Below are 24,274 nucleotides of genomic sequence, written 5' to 3'. Positions count from 1 at the left end.
CATTTGATCAGTGTTAATTTATGATTTTCACAGTACTAACTGAACACAACTCAGATGCCAAAATTATAATAGAAGAATAATAATTTAAGTATGCAGTTTAATAAAATATTGCACACTTTAATGTATTCAGATATTTAAGGGCTTATATTCACCGGTTTTTACTATTTTGAAAATATGACGTTTTCTATAGCTTTTTATTTTATTTAAAATGTATTCTTTAAAATATCTGTATGTTTGAAACCAATTATATATTTAGATGGTTTGTTTGAGTGTAAAACAATAATACAGTATGTCAGTGAATCCAGGACATGACAAAGGTTGTTAACTAAGAAACTAGGTCAGTAATGGTTTATCCTGATGTAATAATGTCTGTTAATTTTTTTGAATGAAAGTTATCATACAGTGTTATTAGGGATGCACAATATACTGGAATATACTCCATATAATCCATTACAAAATGGTGTGGAAATACCATGACAAAATTTCATGTCTATATAACATGGTACTGAATGATTCCAGGATCGAGGTGATACTTAAGAATTACTTGGGAAAACAGACATCAAGCCCCAAAGAATGACATGATTATGCTGAATCCACACATAAACACATTATTCCTGATGCCCAAGAATGCACTTTGAGGTCAGCGATGATGACTTATTCATATCTTCGTAATATGTTGTACTTCTGTAGACTGAACTAAACTGATCGTGTTTTCTTGTATGCAGTGTGTGAAAGTGGGGCAGGGACCAGACTAGGCAGCTGTGTGCTAGAGGTTTGAAAGAAAAGTCTCTTGTGTATCCAGACAGATGTGGCTTGTTTGGCTGTGTTTGGACCGTTTCAGGCTAGTGTTGCAAATTAAAGCTACAGAGGACATTTAGAATAAGAGATGCACGATTTGTGTTGTGATGCTGGGTAGTTTAGATGGTAATATGTACCATATATATCTACAGATAATCTATCATTTCAGTAATTTTGTTATCCGCTTTTGTCATTTTTTTTTGTTTAGTTTTTAAGTATTCCTTTATTTTCATTTTATTTAGCTTTGATTCAATTTTACTTATGTTTTAGCTGTAGTAGTTCTATAATTTATTATTGATTTATTTTAGTGATAGCTGCCAGTGCAACATTCCTAGTTTTCATTTTAGTTGTTATTTTATGTCAGCTTTATTTCAATTAGCAAAAATGATTAACCAGGTTGGTTTTAGTAAAAAAAAAAAAAAAAACCTGCTTCAGGGATGTGCAAAACTTAATATTTTCTAAATCTGTTCAACAAACAAACAAAAAAAGAAAGTCTAAAAATTTAGTTCGTTTGACTAATTGACTAGTAAGTTGTTGGACACGTTGTAGAATTGTGCCGTTTTAATAGAGAAGTCCAGTTTTAGGCCGTGGACTTCTACATTGTAAAAGATAGAGTTTTTATTATTTACCTATAACCAAATACACTCCATTAAACCGAATTTGAACAGATTTGAATTGTTCTCCGATCTGTATGAAGGTGCTTTCTGTATTAAGTGTTCTTGTTTTTTTGTAGGGACATGCTGATCTCTGACTTGGATTTGGCCATGACGTACACCGAGGTGTGTGAGGAAGTGAGAACGATGTGTGGGGTCCGAAAGGAGATGCCAATTACACTCAAGTGGATTGACGATGAAGGTGTGTATGACCTTTGAACTTTGGCTGAGGTGACGTCAGCAGAATAAAATAGTGTATTAAGTAGAAGTCAAGATAGTATAGTTTTACTAAAGATTTCAAAGTTTGGAATAATGCACCAAACGAATAGTTCACAATAAGACCAGGAGCATAAAAAAAAAAAAGATTCATTTTGATTTAATTTTAACTTTAAGGCTCAAGGGCTGTTCCTGTGTTATTGAAAACTAAAACTAAACCTACTAATTCCTAATCTTTTGTTGAAATAAATATTAGATAAAAAGTAAGATGAAACAAAGACATTATGCCTTTTTAAGCTACTCAAATAAAATAAATCTAAGAAATGCTAAGAAATAAAAAATTAAACATTAAAACCAAACTAATAAAAAAATAAAAATAAAACAATAAATATATAAACTAAAAAACAATTCAAAATACTAATGAATATTATAGTATATAAAAAAAATGAAAAATAAATAAATACCCTGTCCCAAGTCCCAGTTTGAATACCCCTGAGTCACGACAACTATAAATATTGAGTATATATGTAATGTAGAGAGTGAAAAAAAGAAAACACTTTTAGAGATTTACTTCACCAGAAGCAATATTGCCATCTATTAATATTTTTTTTCCATGTTCCCAATTTTTTTGTTGTTTTGTTTTAAGGGGACCCATGTACCATCTCATCCCAGATGGAGCTGGAGGAAGCATTCCGTATCTACAACCGAAACCGGTGCTCAGGACTCCTTTTGCATGGTACTTACTAACTCAAAACATCTGAAATAACATCTTTTTTCCCCTCATTTATTAAATTTTCAGTTGTTCTAGTAGCAGAATTGCTCTATTTGTATTTTTATCCATTTATTTATAAAGAACTGAATGCAGAATCAAACCAAACAGCAGAAATCCACCAAACCACTCAAACTATAATGTGTACTCTACACGACTAAAGCACTAAATACAAATCAGTCTTCTTCAGAAAATGTAATATTTGCAATTTAGCATATTTGCTGGCCCCATGTCTATGAATAGATGAAACCACTGGACTGAGTCACAATCTTTTCTCTTTGTCTTTCTTTCTTTGTCTAGTATTCCCAAGCATTCCTGAAAAGCCTGGTATGCCGTGCCCAGGAGAGGACAGTAAGTCAAAAACCTTGCCAGCCATTTTCAGCCTTATTCGTGTGCACTTTAATGCTGATCTTCTTTAAAGTGGCCATTCTCTCTTCTACAGTCACTCAATACAGGAAACAGATCTCTTAAAACAATCTCTTTCAAGTCTATCTAAGGAATAGTTTTGGTCAAGCATTTACCCCCCCAACCCCCCCCCCACCTTTTTGACAGCCCACTGAACCACAATGAGGATCCAAACCTCTATTAATTTATGACTTTGTGTTGCTAACAGAATAGTTATCTGAAACGTTTACTCACCCTGATGTCGTTCCAAAATATGTGTTTGAAATTAGACTAGGAAGAGTAAATACTGACGTAATTGTTATTTTTAGGTGAATTATTACTTTAAGGTCTTGGACAAAGATAATAGATTCAGTTTTAGTGTCTTTAATGTAAGATTTTATGGTGGAAAACATGGCATCTCTCACTGGGAGCGTATAGCACTCTGGGAGCTGCACAGTAATCCTGTGTTAATGTGCACTTTTACTGCCCTGACGGCCAGACGGGGGTTAAACTGCTGAGTCAGGACTTTGTACATGGTACGGCCACCCCTTTTTGAAAGCATTATGAATTCACGATCATCCACGCCTATGGCACGGTCATGATATATGTCTTCTGTGTCATTTGTGTGTGTGAGAGAGAGAGTTGTGTGTTGCTGTGTCATAGCGTTAGTGCTAAATTGTATTTTATGTGTCAAAGAGGAATGCTGCATATCCGTGTGTGTGTGTGTGCCTTTTTGCTTTGCATTTCATACAGATAAGAAAGTACCTTGCGTTTCTGTTCTGTGTCTGAAATGAGGTCTTCGATATGGTTTGAATGTAATCTTGTGTATTTCATACATGAGAAGTGTTGGTCTGAACCGCTTTGATTGCTGTTCTTTAGGTACGTAATGACTTGTGACAGGCTGGTAACTTTTCTGTCAGCGTTTTTTCTGTTCTGGCCCACTTTTTCTCTCCTTGTCAGCAGTTTGTGCCACATTTGTTGTTGTTGGATGTTTTCTCAGAGGAGGCAATGCTTCTCATAAAATGTGGATGAGAAGATTATTGACAGTATAAATAAAACAAATATATTTCAGTTCAAAGAAAGAAAAAAATATTCTGAAATGACAATTAATCGGAACAAAACCACAATCTTAACATGGTTCAGTGTGGTTGTGAAGTCTCCTAGGCTGTGTTTTGGGGAAGTAGTGGCCTAGTGGTTGGAGAGTTTGACTCCTAACCCTAGGGTTGTGGGTTCGAGTCTCGGGGTGGCCCTTGAGCAAGGCACCAAACCCCCAACTGCTCCCCGGGCGCCGTAGCATAAATGGCTGCCCACTGCTCTGGGTGTGTGTTCACTGTGTGTGTGTGTGTGTGTGTGTGTGTTCACTGCTGTGTGTGTGCACTTTGGATGGGTTAAATGCAGAGCACGAATTCTGAGTATGGGTCTCCATACTTGGCTGAATGTCACAACACTTTTAATTAAATGCACTGTGTGTTTCAGAGTGAAGCATGGCACTGCGTTCTTTTACACACGAGCAGCTCATGATCTGGTGTTTTCAGTGTGTCAGAGCGGCTCGGGTCTCAGTTACATGTGCTGCTACATGTAAACTCACCTCTGCATGTGCTCAGAGTTTGGTTTGTATGTAATGTGCATTTGGGAATGTATCACATGCTAACCATCTTCCCAAACTTGTAATGAGAAGCGCTTACAAACTGGATGTTGTCAGCAAATACAAAGCTTTAAAGGATTTATTCACTTCCAGAATGAAAATGTTGGCATCATTTACTCACCCTCCACTTGTTCCAAACTGTTTTTTTCTGCTGGACACAAAAGATTATATTTTGATGAGTTAATGAGCACCATTGACTTCCATAATATATATATTTTTTCCTACTGTAGAAGTAAATGGTGCTCATCAACTGTTAGGATACCAACATGCTTGTTGTGTTCAACAGAAGAAAGGTTTGGAACATAGGAAGGGTGAGTAAATGATGAAAGAATTTTAATTCTGGAAATGAAGGGTGCCAATTAGACGTTTCCCATATATTGAGATATTACTTAAAATGATGATCTTATAATGAGCTGGATTTTAGATGCCTCTTAGGTTGTTTATATTAAAGATGCAACTCCATTCCTGCCACCATCAGTATATTTGTGATATTTTTTTTTTTTTTAATTTACTAAAATAAAGTGGGTTTTAATAAGATTGTCCCATATCAGTTAGTAGTAACAAATAAAAATGATACTTTTCTGTATTTGTATAGATATTATTTTTGAAACAGTACATTGGGGGGAAAAATACATTAACCCAATGTCTTGGTTTAAATAAAGTGTGATAATTTATACAAACAAAATGTTTTGGTATTGGTTGCTTGTTGATGCTATAAGGTGTTTAACCCAGATACCATGTGAACAAAATTTAACATGAATTTATTAGACAAAAACCTGTGAAAGGACTCGTTTCAGACATCTAGCAAACACCACTGATGCGTGATGGAGCGGTGCTGAACAGGGACAGTGTGATTTGACAGTGTAAAGACCTCAGGTTCAGCTGCTTACTGTTGTGTGGAATTGGTCTGGGCTTATTACTATGCAAGGTTAGTTATTCACTTTGTGCATGAAAGCTCAGTATCCTGGAGCTGCTCTGGTACAGTGTTGTAGGGACAAAGAATTATAACCTTTTATTCAGATATAATCTGCTTCACTGAACATGGCTGCTTTTTACACAGACTTTTTCCACAGAATCCTGTTAAAGCCTTTTTAAGGCTTGTGACTAGGCATTTAAATTGCATTTACATTTATGCATTTAGCAGACGCTTTTATCCAAAGCGACTTACATTTTTACAATATGTGTGTTCCCTGGGAATTGAACCCACAACCTTGTGCACAGCTTACGCAATACTCTACCACTAAGCCACAGCAACACACACATTTTATAAATTACATAAAATCAAAGCAAGTGTATGACTTGTGCTTCTTTTGCTTACAACTTTCGAAGCCATTTAATAACTTTGTGTAGGGCACAGTGATAAAATGGTCCAGAAACATACATTTTGTCATTGTTTTCTCACTCTCATGTTGTTTAATTTTTTTGGACCCCATCGACTTTAATTGCATGGACAAAAACTGAATTACATAATTGTAATTTTTGGGTGACTTTGTGGTGCTGGTGATTGTTGACATGGCTGAGAGTCAGTGTAAGGAAGACATATCTTCAGATAACTGGGCTCAGTTTCTCGGCTGAGGTGTGTAGGAAGGGTCTCTGTCAATCTATAAATCACTGCCCCCCCCACATTTTTTATTTATTAAATAAGATGTAAATAGTTGATTATTTTAAAGGGTATGTATTCTTTACTTTTGTAATTATTATTTATTAATTCCCTTGATTTTATATGTAAATTAGGGCTGTCATGATATTATATATTTTCACTTCTTCTTCTCGTTCAGGTCACAGCTGACCTGAGACACTGGCTTTTTTAAGCTTCCTATGAAATAACAAGAGAGAAAATACTGTCAAGTTCAACAGTATGATGAATAAATACAAACATCAAATTGACATTCTAACCTGTTAACTTGTGTACCTGTATCTTAATCTCTTTAATGTATAGTTGCGCCGGCATCAATGAAGTCATGCAGTTAACGTGCTTCTAATTCAGTATTAATGTGCATCTAGAACGGCATCTTACATGCATGGCAATGCGACCAACTTAACATTTTACAGAGTTTAATGTAGCAATGTGGTCGCTCTGTTTTCTAGATTTGTTTCAATCGTGTAATCAATTTGAACAAAGATGCTATGCACATGTATTGGCCATGACTTGATTGCATATACAAAAAAAAAAAATTAGACGAGTAAAGAAAACACTTTACTTATTAAAATACTCACCCCTTTATTTAGATATATGGACACAGGAAACTGATGTTAAGAAGTTTATTTAACGTTTCCCCATACCAGTATATCGCAACACCCCTAATACAAATGATCTGAGTGTCTGACCTTATCAGGACAATGAATACAGATTTACTGAAATGACTCAAACTGATATGAGAGATTTAGAAAATCACAATTTATCCACATCTCTGAATATTGTATATTGGCTGATACTAGACATTTTTGCATAGAGATTCCCTTATTTTTGCATTTATATTTTATAGATTTATATATAAACTTAGATTTGAGTAGTTTTAATTGTTTAACTTTTTTTTTTTTGCTCTTTTTTTTTTTTTTTTTTTTTTTTTTTTTTTTTTTAGTACAGTTGGATAGTTAAGTAATGAGTAACCACAGGAAGCAAGGTGGGCGAGAGAGAGGGGCGGGATCGGGAAAGGTCCACAAACCGGGCTTTGAATTTGGGACGCCGTAACACAACGGTGCTATATGTATGTCAGCACACTGCCCACGAAGGCTTTCAGCGTTGACATTTTATTTTTAAATTAATATGTAATTGGCCATTTTCTGAAGACAGCTTTTGTTTGTGGAATGGTTTCTAAGTGGTTGCTTACAGACTCAAATGAAGAGAGCCAACTTAAAATCCTCCATAATGTGATGTCACTCAAATCCTTTTTTTGTCTTTTCTTTTTTTTACTGTAAATTCAGTTTTTGCCTTCTTATCGTTCACCATGCAACTGACATAAAAACATAAAAGCAGGCCTTTCAGCGCAAATTGAGGTATCATTCATAACCGTGCACAGTAAATGGCAAAATGTAGTACTTTAGGGTTTGTTCAAATAACCACTAATTGGCAAACAGTCCCTGCTTTTATCAGACACTCCATCTCCCCGTACTCCTCGTTCACCAAACACTAAGCTCTTTCACCATCCACGCCGACGCTCCGTTCCAGTCCCCCTACCCCTCCGTGCCGTGTTTTCCACAAAGCCCCTCAGCTGTTTGCCACCGGCTCTCTGGGGACCCAGCTACACCCTGACGAAAGGATGAGAGAGAGAGACAGCGAACAGGGTGAGAGAGAGAAATAATAGAGAGTAGAGGCGAAGAGTGCCGAGCAGAACCAGGGACCGTAGCAAAACATCCGTCTGTGTTGCAGGAACTCCCTTCTTTTTGTCTGTGCTGCCCATCTCTATTAAGGCTTCCAGCAGAGCTGCCTGCTCCTGTAGAAACATCCCTCCCTCCCTCCATCCATCCATCTATCCATCCATCGAGGACGCAGCCTACACAAGGACAGCCAGCTGTAACGACTGCACGCAGGGAGCGACAGAACGGCAGGGAGGGGGAGAAATAATTAAATAAGTCACAAGGAAGAGGAGAGACTGAGCGAACAGAGGAGACTGCGAGGGAGGAGGGGATGTAGCCGGTGCATCGTTGGAGGCTGCCAGGGGAAATGTGCTGAAACGAGCAGAAAACAGGAAGATACCGGTGAGCACCACACCATCGAGATCTCTTCCATTTGTTGTCCACCCCATCTCGCCGCCACTGTCTTTGTGTGCAGATGTGATTGACATTGAGCTAGCGTTACCGAGTGTGTCCAGCCCTTGTGCATGCATGCGTGTTTGATGCATTCTGTTTATTTTCATCACACCTGCAGTGATTTGATGGCCCGTCTTCCATGCCAGGCTCTGGTTTGAACCCGTTTGGCAAGTGTGGCAGCGTTGCGTGCGGGTGTATGTGTGTGGCGATTTGCCTACCTGGCATGTTTTAGTCAGAGTTCCAGAGAGCGGCTAGCATCCTTTCATTTAGCTTTCAAACACACAAAGGAAGACACACACTCCCTTCTTCTTGGACCCGATGCATCCTAAGAAGGCTGACGGTATGTGAGCGGTATCGTATCATCTCAAGGTCTCAGGTGTTTGTGTGCATATTTTCTTTTCAGATGTGTCACTGATGTGTTTGTGGCCACTAATGAACGGAAATGTGCAGTTTTGACTGCCCACTCTAACGGGTGCTAGTTATTTCATTATGAACGCTTTCAGCCTCGTTTTCTGAACTGGGTGGTTAAAATAGATGCTCATGCATTATTTAAGTCTGACTGACATAATTAGCAAGATGTCAGTTATCCACCACCTCTTGCCCATGATGCACCCAAACACGAGGCTCTGCATCCTTCCCACAAGGAGTCACATTCAAGACTCGCATTAGTTTGTTTCTGGGGAAATAACAAAGGGTAATTGTGCTCTGCTGGAACGCCAAGACCCTGATACTGTTGTTGTGTGACATTAGAGTGGATTTTCTACGAGAGGTATACCAGCAGATCACTGATCTGTCCTTGGTGTTTCAGACCAATAAAGTAGCCAAAAGCAGTAGTTTTAGAGTCATTTGTGTGTTGAACTCTGCTCGATGTTGCTGTTTTTAGCTGCAGTGACTGCGTTGGGATGTCATATGATCCACCTGTTCCAGTATTGATTGGCGATAAATCTAAATATGGCCACTGCAGCACACCAGCGTCTGCTCGGGAGAATCCTGATGATGTTATGTAAATACCTTCTAACAAATCTATGAAGGGCTATTGATAAGTTTAGACTTTTTTTGGGGGGATGGTGGTTCAGTTCTGAGAAGGATATTAACATTTCGTCAATTCAGATGCGAGGCTGTATCTTTAAGGCATTTGACTAATTATTATGCATGTAATAAATGCATGTGATTGGTTTTTTAAAAATTGATTGACTTCATATTCAGTTCTCCTTCACGTTGTACAATTAAAATGTGACTGTCTCTAGCTAGTTGCCATGATATGTCATGGTTTTAAAATGAATTTTTGTCCTTTAACCAATAGGCAGTGGTCTTGAACAAGTCTCCTTAAACTCCTCCAGCCATTATCGCTGTTTTAACCAAGCTTCACCAGAAAGAACTTCATTCATTCTGCAGTTTTATCATCTATCTGGTCCACCAGCTAGATCAGCAGCAAGGCAGCACTAACCAGCACAAGCCAGTCTTGAAATTCATGCTGCTCTAAGCTGGTTTTGTCAGCAGGGTGATGGATCCGTCACCGATTTATGTTGTTCTTCACCATATCGTGAAGTCACTCAAGAGATCATCTACATGAAAGAAAGTCATTTCAATAGTGTAGGTGGATTCTGGCAGTAACAGGATGTGGGCGTGTCCAACAACTCCCAAAAAAAAGTTTCATTTTATGCAAATGATCCACAACGACCAATAGGAGCACGGATGCAGAGCTCACGTGATCCATCTCCTTTGAGACCGTGTAGGCAAGACGGAGGAGATCTTCATGTTACTGTGAGCGATTTCACAGTCATAAATGTTTTGTCTCAGCCCACATATAGCAATAAATAAAAAATGATGTGTGGAAAGCTGCATCGGAAACCGTGGGCATTCTGAAGTGAGCTTGATTCATGCATTGATCATCTTCACATGAAGCATTATTCACTGCTGCAATTGATATTCCTATTGCAGCAAGCTGATTTACTGTTCAAATAAAATGACATAACTAATTTGTGTTCAGATTTTTAAAAGCTAGGCCAGTTTGGCAGTCCACTTGAAATCCGCCTACTAGCGACCAACAGTACAGTGACCTCCAGCGCTGATGTGGAATGGTTTCTTGCTCATATAACAAGCATTGAAAGAAGCTGTCATTGCCTTTGATGCATCACCGGTCACTGATAAGTCTGCAGTTCTCAGTTTAACTTTCTCCTCAAGGTTTAATGGAGGGCAACTGCATTGGAGGTTTCTCACTTTGTTCTGCTCTGTTGCGCTTGTGTTTTGTGGCTATTTTAGGATTTAGGTGTAGGAAAGTGCTAGCTTGTTATGTTAGCTGTTGCCGGGTAAGGTTTATTGTCATGGTAATGGCTGTTATGAGGTAATAAATATGGTGGATCTTCTCAGGAAGACAGATTGCTGTAAAATGGAGAATGTAATGAAGTGTCATTATTTCTCTCCCACACTCGTCATTCTTTCCTGCTCATTAACTGACTTTCTGACTTCACCCTCCTCAGTGCTGTTTTTCTTTCTCTTCCTCATTCTATCTATCCATCAGCCCCCTCTAACTGTCTTACTAACTCCATCCATCCTTATTCTGCTGCGTTTGACTGCCCTTCTTCTCCTCCGCTCGTGATCTTTCTGTTTTTTGCTCTTCCCTTCCTTCGCTGTTGGCCTTCTCTCTCTCCCACGCTGGTCACTCTCTTCCGTTCATTATCTGTGCTGCTGTTCTCTACTCCTCCTTTCCACTCCTCCAGCAGCCAGGTTAGATTTCATCAGATGTCCTCCACAACGAGAAATCTTCTGTACTAAAACAACCACCCTGGAAATGTACACTGGATGTTCTTTATTCAGTGAATGGTCATTTCTTGTAGCTGTTCTTACAAATTCTAGTTGTGTTTTAAAATATGATTTTGTTTCTTTAAATATGGCACTTTTAGAAATTGAAATTCACTTAAACACACTCTTTTTTTTATTGTTCAGCTTATAATATCCAAGAGTGGGGCAATTCTTATTTTATTATTATTTTTTCATTATTTTATTTTATTTTTTTACATTTTTATTTTATTTACACTAAAAAAGAACTTGTAGGATTTATTGTTAAAATCTTTATAAAAATTTTCACCACATTTTAAGTACATTTTATCAGTCATATTTATTATTTTATTTTATTGTATTTACACTGGAAAAAATAACTTTTGGGATTTACTTGTTAAAATGGTTTAAACATTTTAAGTAAATTTTATCAGAATGATTTTTATTTTATTTGATTTGATTGATGTACAAATGCCATTTTCATTACATCAGCATTCATTTTGGGAATCCTGGTGGTAGAAATTAAATTTTAAACAGTTGTGAACAAAATGTCTTACTTTTGTCTTGCATAGGCTAATTTCATTGTTAGTATTTTATTTGTCTTAAATAAAAAATATTCTTTAATTTTTTATTCTTTTTTTAAATTCATAATTTGTCAAAATTGTAGCTTATTTAGAAATACAGTTTTTGGTTTGTTTATATTTATAATTAATCATTACATTAAATTATTAAATTATTAATTTATTTAAAATCATCATTTGATTTTTTTTATGTTAGATTTTTATAGTTTAAGATTGAAAATCTGTGTTTAAAAACAATAAAAAAAAAACAATAAAAGCCATTTTAAAGATATGTAATGTGACCCATAATGTGTAATGTAATGTGAATGTATAATTTTTTATTTATTATTAGTTGTTAATAGTTGCTGTTAATGGTTGTTTTCTTATTTAAAAAAATTATAAAAAAGAAGAAAATGTTTATTGATAAAAATCAGTTCCCATAGCGTAACTCTTAAATGCCGTATATAATCTTGTATGTTTGTTTCAACACATAATACCACTAGTTCTCAATCTGTTGATTCACATATTACTTTTTTCTATTTTTTGGTGTACATGGCGTTAAGATGATGATGTTCCAGCTATATTAAAGAAAAGACCTTCTTTAAAGATCAATATAAGACGGATAAGTGAAATCCCCCAGATCTACACATAAAATCACCACCAGAAGCAGGCACGATAAGAAAACGGCTTTATCTGAGTTTACAGAGTCCAGTCCCTCCGTCTCTCTCCGTCATGTGATTCTGCTCCTTCAATGTAGGACTGAAATGCCCCGTGCCCCGAGCCCTGAGCCTAGCAGCTCAGACACACATCTTAAAATAGACATACAGACACGCATTCATCCTCTTAGTACTTCTCTTCCCGTATCCTCCTATCCTCTGCCTTTTTCGCTCCTCTCTCCCTCTTTTGTGGTCCAGAACAGTATTTCCCGGAGTCTTAAGTGGGTGCCAGTGCTTAGTGTTCTGTCCACACAATGACTGGCCCAGACTTCTTATCTACCGTCACACAAGCCAGGACTTCATTTCTCTGTGCTGTGTTTTCCGCTTGATACCATATTATGATGCAGTAGTTATTCTTCCTAGTTACGTTCCCTAGAACTTGCATCACAAGGAAGAATTTTATCTTCTTTCGACTTATATTTGTAAATAAATAGCTATAGAAACTGAATACTTGTTAATACTCTGTTTTGTAGATATCTTAATTTTGAAAGATTTCCCCGTGGCTGTAATGATTTGCCTTCACTGGTTTGTTTTGTGTTTAACAGCTCTCTAGAAATGCTTCTCATCCTTTATAGACCCATATTTTTGCATGCTGCCAGTCATGATGAGCCATTTTCACACAGCAGACCGATATCTGTTTAAGCTAAACCTTGACCTGTTGTTCATCTGTTGAAAAGGAGGAGAGTGGCTTCAGCTTGGTCTTAATGTTGTAATTTTGTTGGGCCAGCTAAAAAAAAAAAAGGATAAAAGTAAATATATATATATATATATATATATATATATATATATATATGTGTGTGTATAAAAGCTTGCTCATCATTGAAAGTGTTCACTGCGGGAAAAATATACATTATATTATCAGGGTTCCTGGTGGGCATTAAAAGTCAATCTTTTTTTTCTACAGGCATAATTTTTTTTTGATGGTTTTGAATAAAAATAATACCAGTTTAATTTCAATATAGCGCCTTCATAATTAATAACTTTTTAATATATGTACATTGGTGTGATACACATGTGGAACAGTTTGGTAATCGGCAGATGTTTGGACAGCGGTAATTTTGCATTGTAAATTCCTTAATGAAATGTAAGAATTTGATATGAAAGATAATGCAAATCTTTTATTAGATTAGGAAAAAAAGCTCTTTCTTTAGTTAAAAAGCACCTTGGAAATTAATTATCTCAAGTATGTTGATTTCAGTAAGAACTGATTATAGAAGTGCTAGTTTAAATTATGTAGATTTTTTTTCACACATCCAAGATTATCATCATTGCATTATTGTCAAATTGAATGGGTAATTTAAAAGAGGCCTAGAAATTCTCAAAGTTTTGGATCACTAAGATTTTTTATGTTTTTGAAAGAAGTCTCTTATCCTTACTAAGGCTATATTTATTCGATCAAAACTGCAATAAAAACAGTAATATTGTGGAATATTATTTCAAGTTATAATAACAGTTTTTTATGTGAATACATTTAAAAATGCAATTTATTCCTGTGATTCAAAGCTGATTTTTCAGTGTCATTACTCCAGTCTTCAAGGAAATCATTCTAATATGCTGATTTGCTGCTCAAGAAAAATTTCTGATGATCATATGAAAAACAGTTGTGCTTTATAATTTTTTTGTTTTGTTTTTGTGGAAACCATAATATATTACCATTTGAAAATACAAAAATAGTGTTGCTTTTACAACAAAGACTAATTAAATTTATCAAAAGTGACAGTAAAGACATTTAAAGTGTTACAAAAATATTTTATTTCAAATAAATGCTGATTTCTTTGAAATATTATTTATGCTGAAAATGTAAATGTATTATGATTGAAAAATATGTTTAGTATTGATAATAAGAACTTTTATTAAACGATTTATCACCAATAATCATAACAGAGCAGCAAATCAGCATATTATAATGGTTTTTCTGAAGGATCATGTGACACTGAAGACTGGAGTAATGATGCTGAAAATTCAGTTTTGATCACAACAGTAAATTACAGTTTAACAGATATTCACATAAGCCCTATTCGGACGGGACTAGTTTTACAGGGGGTCGTTAGAGAAATCTGCGTTTCACAGACGTACTTGGTGATTTTAATCCCGTCCGAATCTGCCACGTCTGTGTTTTTCACACACAACCTCTGTGATAATTCCAGAGCAAATTACCTACTGTTTCTCAGCAAACTCAGTGATCCTCTGAGAAAACTAATCCCGTCCGAATGTGAATGTCTGTGATTGCCGGTGATATTTTATTTCACAACGCGTTTCCTTGTGTGTTTTGGCCAACGTGAATTACCGTAAATGCTCTTACCGCGCGCATGTTTCATATATTTGCTTAGCGGCAAATAAATAATAATAAAAAAATAATACAAATAATAAAATCAAGAGCAAGATCGCGTAAACTGTTAATACCGGCTATTGTAATATCAGCATCAGGTAAGATTACTCAGGTTCATTTATGTACTCAGTTACATAATGTTTTAATTACATTTAATAAAAACAAAAGAAAAGAAAAGAAAAACAAGTTAAACTAAAGGAACCACACATTAACATGGTTTTGCTATACTAGCCATTTAGTATTTATTGTGTAATAATACTAAGGCAATCATTCTGAAAGAATTAAATGCACACATTCAGAGTAATAAACACGGAGATACTAGTCCCGTCCGAATTGGTACATGAAAATCACAGACGTCAGGTGGCAAGAATCAAAACTCAAACGTAGTTTAGAAAACTAGTCCCGTCCGAATAGTGCTTTAGAAAACATTTATGCGCTTCAGTATGTCCTGCGTTTCACTGGGTTTAGAGGTGACAAAAGAGATGCTCTACGAATAAATAAATAAATAGAACATATTTGCACTTTTATGGTAAAATGGTGTCTTGGTGTCTTTCTGATGAGCATGTCCATCCAGCTGGTAAATGAAATAGCTATGTAATGATTAGATCTGAGTGGATTATAGCAGAGTAATCAGTCAGATATTATTTGCATCTTTCTCCAAATCAATGTGATTTTCTCTTTCCTGAACACTCTATCAAGCTTTGCTTCCCTCGCGTCTATAAACAAACCACTGATTTCTACTTTTAACAGACCAAAACCTAATCAGAACCATGTTAAGAGTTTGATGAGCACAGTTTGATGCTGTTATTTATCCTGAACTCTTTATTATACAGCAACAAAATCCCAGTCTGATCCAGAGTGAGAGGATGCTCAGGCCAATTAATTACTCGAATAAGCTCAATTACCCTATCCTGAGGTAGAGCTCTCATTAACATGTCGTTTCTGTGCTTCATTGACAAGTATTTACATTTCTTCCAGTATTGTGCTGATCAGAATATGCTATGATCTGCTTTCTCAAGACCGTTGTACAATGTGTAGAGATGTATAATGCTTATAATGCACATGGAAATTACTTGATGAGTGTTGTTTTATTTCCTGACTCAATCTATTTCCTATTTCTTTTTTTGTATAATATTTTCTTATAGTGAATATTTTTTATGAACTGTATTTTCCACCCACTAGTTAGTTTAAAGCAGTATTGGGGGAGGGGAATTATCATTCTAGAGTATTTGATTGGACAAAAATCTGTGAAGTGCAAGATGATGTCGTCAATATTTTTAGTTTAGTTTCTCTCTCTCTCTCTCTCTCACTCTTTCCCTCTATATAGAATCTGTCCATCTATATGTATAATTATATATTAGCACAACAGTTCGGTTTTGGTCATAGGCTTCAGTTTTGACTTGAAGTCATATTTTATGCTAGTGGGTTTTCCTCATGTAATAGATGGAACTTTTAAAGGTAGACAACTTTGGAGCAAGCTAGCTTTGAAAGCATAGGATCCCACCATTCCTGCAAATCACTCTCCAAAACCACACCTCCCCAAAAACTCATGACGGTGCATAGGCAGACCAGTGTCTAACCAGTGACACGATGAGAGACAGCAATGCAGCGCTATCAAGATTAACTCGTGTGTCATTCACTGGTGAGAAAACATTACCGTACAAAGCACATAATCTTAAAAATAATATTACAATAATAACGCCTTACTTTCTTGCTTTGTGTGCAATAGTGTGTTGGAGCGCACTGATGACGTATCACGTCTGCGTGAATGGGGGATGTGTTAGAATTTTTTGAAGCATCGAAAATAATTTTTGTTATTTTTGGACCAAAATGTAAGACTTTATTCAGCATTGTGTTCTCTTCAGGGTCTGATGTGAGCGCGTTCACGGCAGTGTAGTGATATCCAGTTCGCGAACGAATCATTTGAATTAACCAGTTCTTCTTGAACCAGTTCACCAAATTGAACTGAATTGTTTAAAACGGTTCGCGTCTCCAATAAGCATTAATCCACAAATGACTTAAGCTGTTAACTTTTTTTAATGTGGCTGACACTCTCTCAGTTAAAACAAACCAATATCCCGGAGTAATTCATTTACTCAAACAGTACACTGACTGAACTGCTGTGAAGAGAGAGTCGAAAAGATTGACTGGTTCTCAAGTAAAGAACCGGTTCCATTGGTTTTCGGATCACCAGTAGTGATGGGAAGTTCGGTTCTTTTCGGCGAACCGGTTCTTTTGGACAGTTCGATTCAATAAACCAGTTTAAAAAAAATGGTTCACCGGTTCTTTTGCGCTCGAAGTAATGACGTCATTGGCGATGATTGCCCTTCATTCAAGCCTTTGGTTTACCCACGCTCATAACATTAGCACAGAATCAGTTCAGAATCAATCACCAAAAGAACCAGTTTGGTTCAGATGCGCTGTGTGTCAGTCTGCTTCACGCTGAATCACACATGCGCAGTATCATCAGCTCATCGGTTCTCGAATAGGACGCGTCCGACAGAAACAGTTCTCGGTTCAGTGTACGAATAAATGTCAAATAAATTATTATTATTGCTCTCCATAGTTTGAAGAGAAACATTTTTAAATCTTCATCCCATATATATATATATATATATATATATATTATTTTTATTTTTATTTTTATTTTTATTTTTTAATCAGGAAGAGGGTGGGGGTGTCAAATGGGGGGTCAAGGCATTTTTTGGCAGGATCTTGAGACCCCCCCTGGTGCCGCCGGTGCGTATACATTTCTGTCTGTCTCAGTTTGATTTAAGGACTTTCAATATAAAGAAATGAGATGAGGACAGTGGAAGATTCTTTGACTGTGAGCAGTAAGTATCGTTCTGTCTCACTCTCAGGGTCTGCAGCCTTCACTCTTTTCTCACATCCTGGCTTTCCTCACTTTGTCTTCTTTTTCTGTCTTACCCCTCCTTTCCTGTTTCACAGCCTGCGCAGATGACTGTCAGAGTGAGAAACACCAGGTGTTGACAAGCTCTCCCTCTGCTTACAGAATATATACAGGGGCATGCAAAAGCTTGGGAAGCCTTGGTTCTCAATACTGTGTGTGGTTACATGGATGATCCACGACTGTCTTTCTGTTTTGTGATGGTTCTTCACGAGTCCCTTGTTTGTTCTGAACAGTTAGACTGAGCCCTGTCCTTCAGAAAAATCCTGCAGATTCTTCAGTTTTCCAGCATCTTTTGCATATTTGATCCCTTTCCAGCAGTGGCTATGATTTTGAAATCCACCTTTCACACTGAGGACAATTGAGGGACTCAAACACAACTATTGAAAAAGGTTCAAACATTCACTGATGCTTCAGAAGGAAACATGATGCATTAAGAGACAGGGGTGAAAACTTTTGGAATTTGAAGATCAATGTAAATTGTACTTAATTTGTGTTCCGGGAAACATGCAAGTATCTTCAAAATAAAAAATAATTCGGACAGCTTCATCCTGTTCAAAGGTTTATATATATATATATATATATATGTATATATATAATCTTGGAATTAATCTAGATTAAAATGGCTCATTTGAATTCTGACGAAGGCATTCAGAATGTGTGTGCTACCCAAATAAAATAATGGACGGGTTTCTCAAGCCAGGTGGTGCATTAGACCAGAGGCTCATCCTCTGTTTCCAAAATGCATCACAGAGTCTTTGAGAAAGCTGTAAAATAATTCCACATTGCACAAGGTGCAAACAACCTTACGCCTGTTTCACATATAATCCTTCTGCAGTGCGTATGCATTGCGTATTTTTTTTACGCACCCATGTTAACGGATTCCAGCGTTCACGCGGTTGCGGTCCGTCAGTGCATTCCAGGAGCGTTGCGTCTGCAGCAGTGCAGCGATCGTTCACGTACCGAGTAGCAGACTGCAAACACGTCCTGTGTTGAAAGCACAAGGAGCATGAGTCCGTGCTGCTTCAGCACCACATACGTAACGCATACGCACTGCAGACATATGTGTGAAACAGGCGTGCGTCTTGTCGAGGTTTCCATTGGGAAGCTTCTTTAAAAAAATTTCCCTGAAGCAAACCCGGTGGCATCTTAGCTGCATCCATGCTAGCATGTCACTTTTGATATGGTAATTTCACAGTAGGCATAAACACAGGTTTAAAGACTCGTTCTCGCCCCCTACAGGGAATTCGGCTAGGTATACATCCGCGCTAAAATATCAAGGTGAAAGTCATCATAGCTCGTGTAGTATAGACCAAACTCACAACCCAACTTAATAAGAATGGATTAACAGGGATATTTTTTTTATCGCCCGATAAGAGTGTCCTGTTAACGCCGATAACGGCTCACCACATATATATTTATATATACAGGTGCTGGTCATATAATTAGAATATCATCAAAAAGTTGATTTATTTCACTAATTCCATTCAAAAAGTGAAACTTGTATATTATATTCATTCATTACACACAGACTGATATATTTCAAATGTTTATTTCTTTTAATTTTGATTATTATGACTGACAACTAAGGAAAATCGTTGGAGCTCCTTTTGCCTGAATTACTGCAGGTATGTGTCGTGGCATGGAGTTTATCAGTCTGTGGCACTGCTCAGGTGTTATGAGAGCCCAGGTTGCTCTTATAGTGGCCTTTAGCTCTTCTGCATTGTTGGGTCGTATCTTCCCCTTTACAATACCCCATAGATTTTCTATGGGGTTAAGGTCAGGTGAGTTTGCTTACCAATTAAGAACAGGGATACCATGGTCTTTAAACCAGGTACTGGTAGCTTTGGCACTGTGTGCAGGTACCAAGTCCTGTTGGAAAATGAAATCTTCATCTCTATAAAGTTGGTCAGCAGCAGGAAGCATGAAGTGCTCTAAAACTTCCTGGTATATGGCTGTGTTGACCTTGGACCTCAGAAAACACAGTGGACCAAGACCAGCAGATGACATGGCACCCCAAACCATAACTGACTGTGGAAGCTTTACACTAGACTGCAAGCAACATGGATTGTGTGCCTCTCCTCTCTTCCTCTAGACTATGGGACCCTGATTTCCAATGGAAATGCAAAAGAACATAACTTCAGAGAACATAACTTTGGTCCACGCAGCAGCGGTCCAGTCTTTTTTGTCTTTAGACGCTTCTGACGCTGTCTGTTGTTCAAGAGTGGCTTGACACATGGAATGCAACAGCTGAAAGCCATGTCTTGCATATGTCTGTGCTTAGTGGCTCTTGAAGCACTGACTCCAGCTGCAGTCCACTCTTTGTGAATCTCCCCCACAAGGGGAGATTTTAATGGGTTTTGTTTCACAATCCTCTCCAGGGTGCGGTTATCCCTATTGCTTGTACACTTTTTCTACCACATCTTTTCCTTTCCTTTCCTCTCTATTAATGTGCTTGGACACAGAGCTCTGTGAACAGCCAGCCTCTTTTGCAATGACCTTTTGTGTTTTGCCCTCCTTGTGCAAGGTGTCAGTGGTCATCTTTTGGACAACTGTCAAGTCAGCAGTCTTCCCCATGATTGTGTAGCCTACAGAATTAGACTGAGAGACCATTTAAAAGCCTTTGCAGGTGTTTTGAGTTAATTAGCTGATTTGAGTGTGGCACCAGGTGTCTTCAATATTGAACCTTTTCACAATATTCTAATTTTCCGAGATACTGAATTTGTGATTTTCCTTAGTTATCCGTTATAATCATCAAAATTAAAAGAAATAAACATTTGAAACCTATGACAAAACCTTTTTTAACGCATAGTGTGGTCACACCAAATGTTGATTTAATTTAGTTAAGTTAATAACTTGTTTGGTAAAGCCTTTATGTTAAATGTTGGGTAAGTTCCTTAATTTATAAAGGACCCATATAAGATTATTTGTAAGTAGCTTGAGTCAGCACTCAGTGCAGCAATTTGTGTGTGTGTGTGTGCATGAAGGTAAAAACAAAAAAAATAATATTCTGGAATAACAAAACTGTATTATCTTATGAATCATTGTTGCACATTTATTTTAAGATATCATTTGCCAAAATGTTATTTACTAAACCCCATGTAAATAATTTAGGGCATCTATAAGTCTAAATGGCCCTCAGTGCCAGGTATTTTTATTCAGTTATTAAAGGTTAAGGATGGCATAAATGTCACAGTGCACCCTTATGTTGGCTAAGCTGAGAGCTGTGATGTCATTCCAATGTGGTACATTGGATTATGATATAATATGCCCCAAATACTGTAGATTGTGGATAACTTTAGGGTTAATTTCAGGAATGTTGGAGGCTTATTGTGTAGGAGGATTTGGACTGAAATAGAAGTCTGAATAGTTGTGAAACTTTTAAAGTAAAGTAAAATGTTACTAAATTGCTTATATCTTCTTTCTTCAAACATTTCTAAACCAAGGATGGGCGTCCCAAGAATTCCTCCTAGCGTGTTGTTGATTTTGAAGGCGACGGGCACAGAGGTACATTAGGGATCTGAATCTTGGATGTTGGAAATGTCCAGAACTGCTTAAAAAATCAACAAGTGCATTGCCACTATTTTCTCCTTCGCCCACCAGAGAGAAAAGGAGAGAAAGAGGTGACTTCACTTATCCACCCACATCACACTCTCAGTGGTACTCAGCAGTGAGGTTTGTTAACATGCATCTTTACTCATGTTCAGTTGAATGCATGGGACTTTTCTAAGCCTAACACTCATTTCTGTAGAATGGGGCTTGTTTATATCTTGTAGTAGTTATAAATTTGAATTAGTGTACTTCTTGCAAACTATTTTTATATACTCTGTTGTTTTTTTAAAGAAATTTTTAAGTAGTGAAATCTCTTACTGACTGAATGACATTTAATATCAAACTGCCAGAGATTGTCAATGTTAAATTTGCATATTGAATTGTGATAGGCCTCTCTCTCTCTCTCTCTCTCTTTCTCTCTTTCTCTCGCTATCCCTCCTTCTCTCCAGAATTTTGGATATGAAAAATTGTTAAAATTAATTTAGTGAGAATATTTTTGCATTTACCGAAAATTGTAACTTTTTTTTTTTTTTTTTACTTTGATGATAAAGACAGTTAAGAGATAAGAGAAAAAGTGGGGGAAGGGATCGGAAAGGTCCTGAAGTTGGGATTCGAACTTGGGACACCTGTAGCACAACAGTGCTGTATGTAGGCGCAGTGCAAGGCTATATTGGTGCTGACCAAATAACATATTTTGTTGGTTTCCATTCAAACTGGCTTTAAAAATTATGTCAAATTATGCTTGCTCAAAAGCAATTTACTTAGCATGATGATTTGATGGTTGCAGTGGTAATTTTTGTCTTGTAATTAGTGTACAAGTACTGTATGCAGTAATTATGATGACACAGCTTAGCTTCCTGTTGATGTTTTCTGTCTTAAAAATGGTGGACCATTTTTAAACCATCATTTAGCTTAAATTATAGAAATAACAAGAATATGTGATTATGAAGTAGCTTTGAAGTGATTTCAAAGAAATTATGAAAGACTTGTGAATTTTGCCATTTTGTTCTGTTACAAAGCTATTTCATGTTTTTGACATAATGGTTAGGATTTGTAAAACGATTCCAAGTTAATATCTCACTATGGCTCTCTATAAGTGTACTATACATTAATCACGCTGTAGTCTGTCTTTGTTTCCAATCCAATGTCAATTTATGATTTGTTCAGTATAGTAAAGTCAGCTCTGTCCTCCAACCACTGGCAACACGCATCATAGGACTACAGCCAATGATGTTTCTGCTTGGCACCACTCAGCCAATAAGATTCCTCAGCTCATCAGCTCAGTCCTACGTGAAAGCTTTTATTCATTCATTTATTCATCTATTATTTAACACAAATCTGTCCAGAAAGTCCTACTGACCTCCTTTCTGGAGGATGCATTATTATTTCATCCCATATTGGCCGTCTGTTGACCTTTGGAGAGTTTATTGGATCATAATCCAATTCCTGAGCCTACAAATGAAAATGGATCTGTGGGATAACGTTGCTCAGTCAGTACACTGCTGGACAGTTTTAACTACAAGTACAGTATTTGTAAGACATTTGCATGAAGTGTACCTGGCATTTCTAAATAATTCATTAACAGCTATTGCAGCATACTGCGTGTACCAGGAACAAACCATGCGAGCCTTGTTTACTCTTAAACAAAAGGCTATATGAGAAAGTAAACTCATTAAGAAGATCTCACCTACTAACAAGATTTATGATCTTCTTTAAAGTTGTCTGCCTCTGTCATGCAGTGTAGGTGGGTCATCGCTAATGAGCACAGCATGTACTGTCTGTGTGCCATATGTGTTGTTAATGTATAGCATCTGTGTTTACTACATGTTTACAAGGTCTGGATAAGGTCATCAGGCTCACAGCTGAAGCTCAGATCATGGTTTTGCTATAAATTCCTAGAAAGTCATTTAAATTGTATATTTTTCTGCCAGTTTTTAACATTACGCTACTGAGGCTGCATTCGTTACTCACTACATAGTTTCTTTTGCCATTTAAGATTCAATAACATGTCTAGAAGTAGCTAAGTAGCTTTAGGAATGAGACTAAATTCAGAGCCTGCAGGCCGCATGTTTATGTCCCTTCATTCTTATGAACTAAACATTAACAGGTTTGATCTGCTATTCTCTGTAGAGACGATTTCATATTGGGTGAAGTTACTGGATTGCTGATTATTTGGCACTGATTAATTTTTTGCCTTCATATTGATGTGGCCATCTCAGGATTTGTTCTGTAAGTGAATCTATTAGTCCCCTGTCCCTTTACACCGCTGCTGACCTTGAATACACAATGTCCTATAGAGATGTTGCACAGCAAGGAAGCACACACACAACAGATTTTCATGTTTAGCGACTGTAAGGATTTTCAGACAAAGTGTGTTGGTGGGTTGACCCTGAATTTAAAATGGGAAAGCATGAATACATGTTTTGTTTTCCTTTTTTCTTTCCACCCAAGCCACTGATGTCCAGAGATGTATAAAGTACTAGAGAACCATACTTGAGTAAAAGTACAAGTGCTCTATCAAAAAAGTGACTTGAGTAGAAGTAGAAGTGCTCTTTAAGCACCACACTTAAGTAGAAGTACTAGGAGTATTCAACATTTTTTGTACTTAAGTATTGCAAGTAGTCTATTTTAAAATTTACTACTCAAGTACTGAAAGTAAAAGTAGAAGTATTGTGTTATGTAGCTATTAAAGAAAGTAGTCAAAAGTTTGAACATATTGTTTTTACTATTTCAAATGATTAACCTAAAGGACAATCACAATTCCTTTGACTGTAACTTCTTGTAAACAAAAAAGGGTTACTAGGGTTAGTTAGCCCAATTTGCAAAATTATGTCATTAATAACTTACCCTCATGTTGTTTCAAACCCGTACGACATCAGAGGGTAATTTAGAATTTTTTGAAGCATCGAAAATACATTTTGGTCCAAAAATAGCAAAAACGACGACTTTATTCAGCATTGTCTTCTCTTCCGTGTCTGTTGTAAGACAGTTAAAAACAAAGCAGTTTGTGATATCTGGTTCGCGAACGAATCATTCGATGTAACCGGATCTTTTTGAAACAGTCAACCAAATCGAATTGAATCGTTTTAAACAGTTCGCGTCTCCAATACGCATTAATCCACAGATGAATTAAGCTGTTAACTTGTTTAATGTGTCTGACACTCCCTCTGAGTTAAAACAAACCAATATCCCGGAGTAATTCATTGATTCAAACAG

General features: G+C 36.8%; 1 pseudogene; it reads left to right on the top strand.

The window, feature by feature from the left end:
- LOC113074856 (protein kinase C zeta type-like) overlaps positions 1 to 24,274 on the top strand; it is a 94,883-nt pseudogene that overhangs the window by 5,688 nt on the left and 64,921 nt on the right.

The sequence above is a fragment of the Carassius auratus genome, unplaced genomic scaffold (genome assembly GCF_003368295.1).
Source record: "Carassius auratus strain Wakin unplaced genomic scaffold, ASM336829v1 scaf_tig00015508, whole genome shotgun sequence".
NCBI lineage: Eukaryota > Metazoa > Chordata > Actinopteri > Cypriniformes > Cyprinidae > Carassius > Carassius auratus.
Note: the sequence above shows the minus strand (reverse complement) of the source record. Positions and strands in the feature narration are given on the sequence as shown.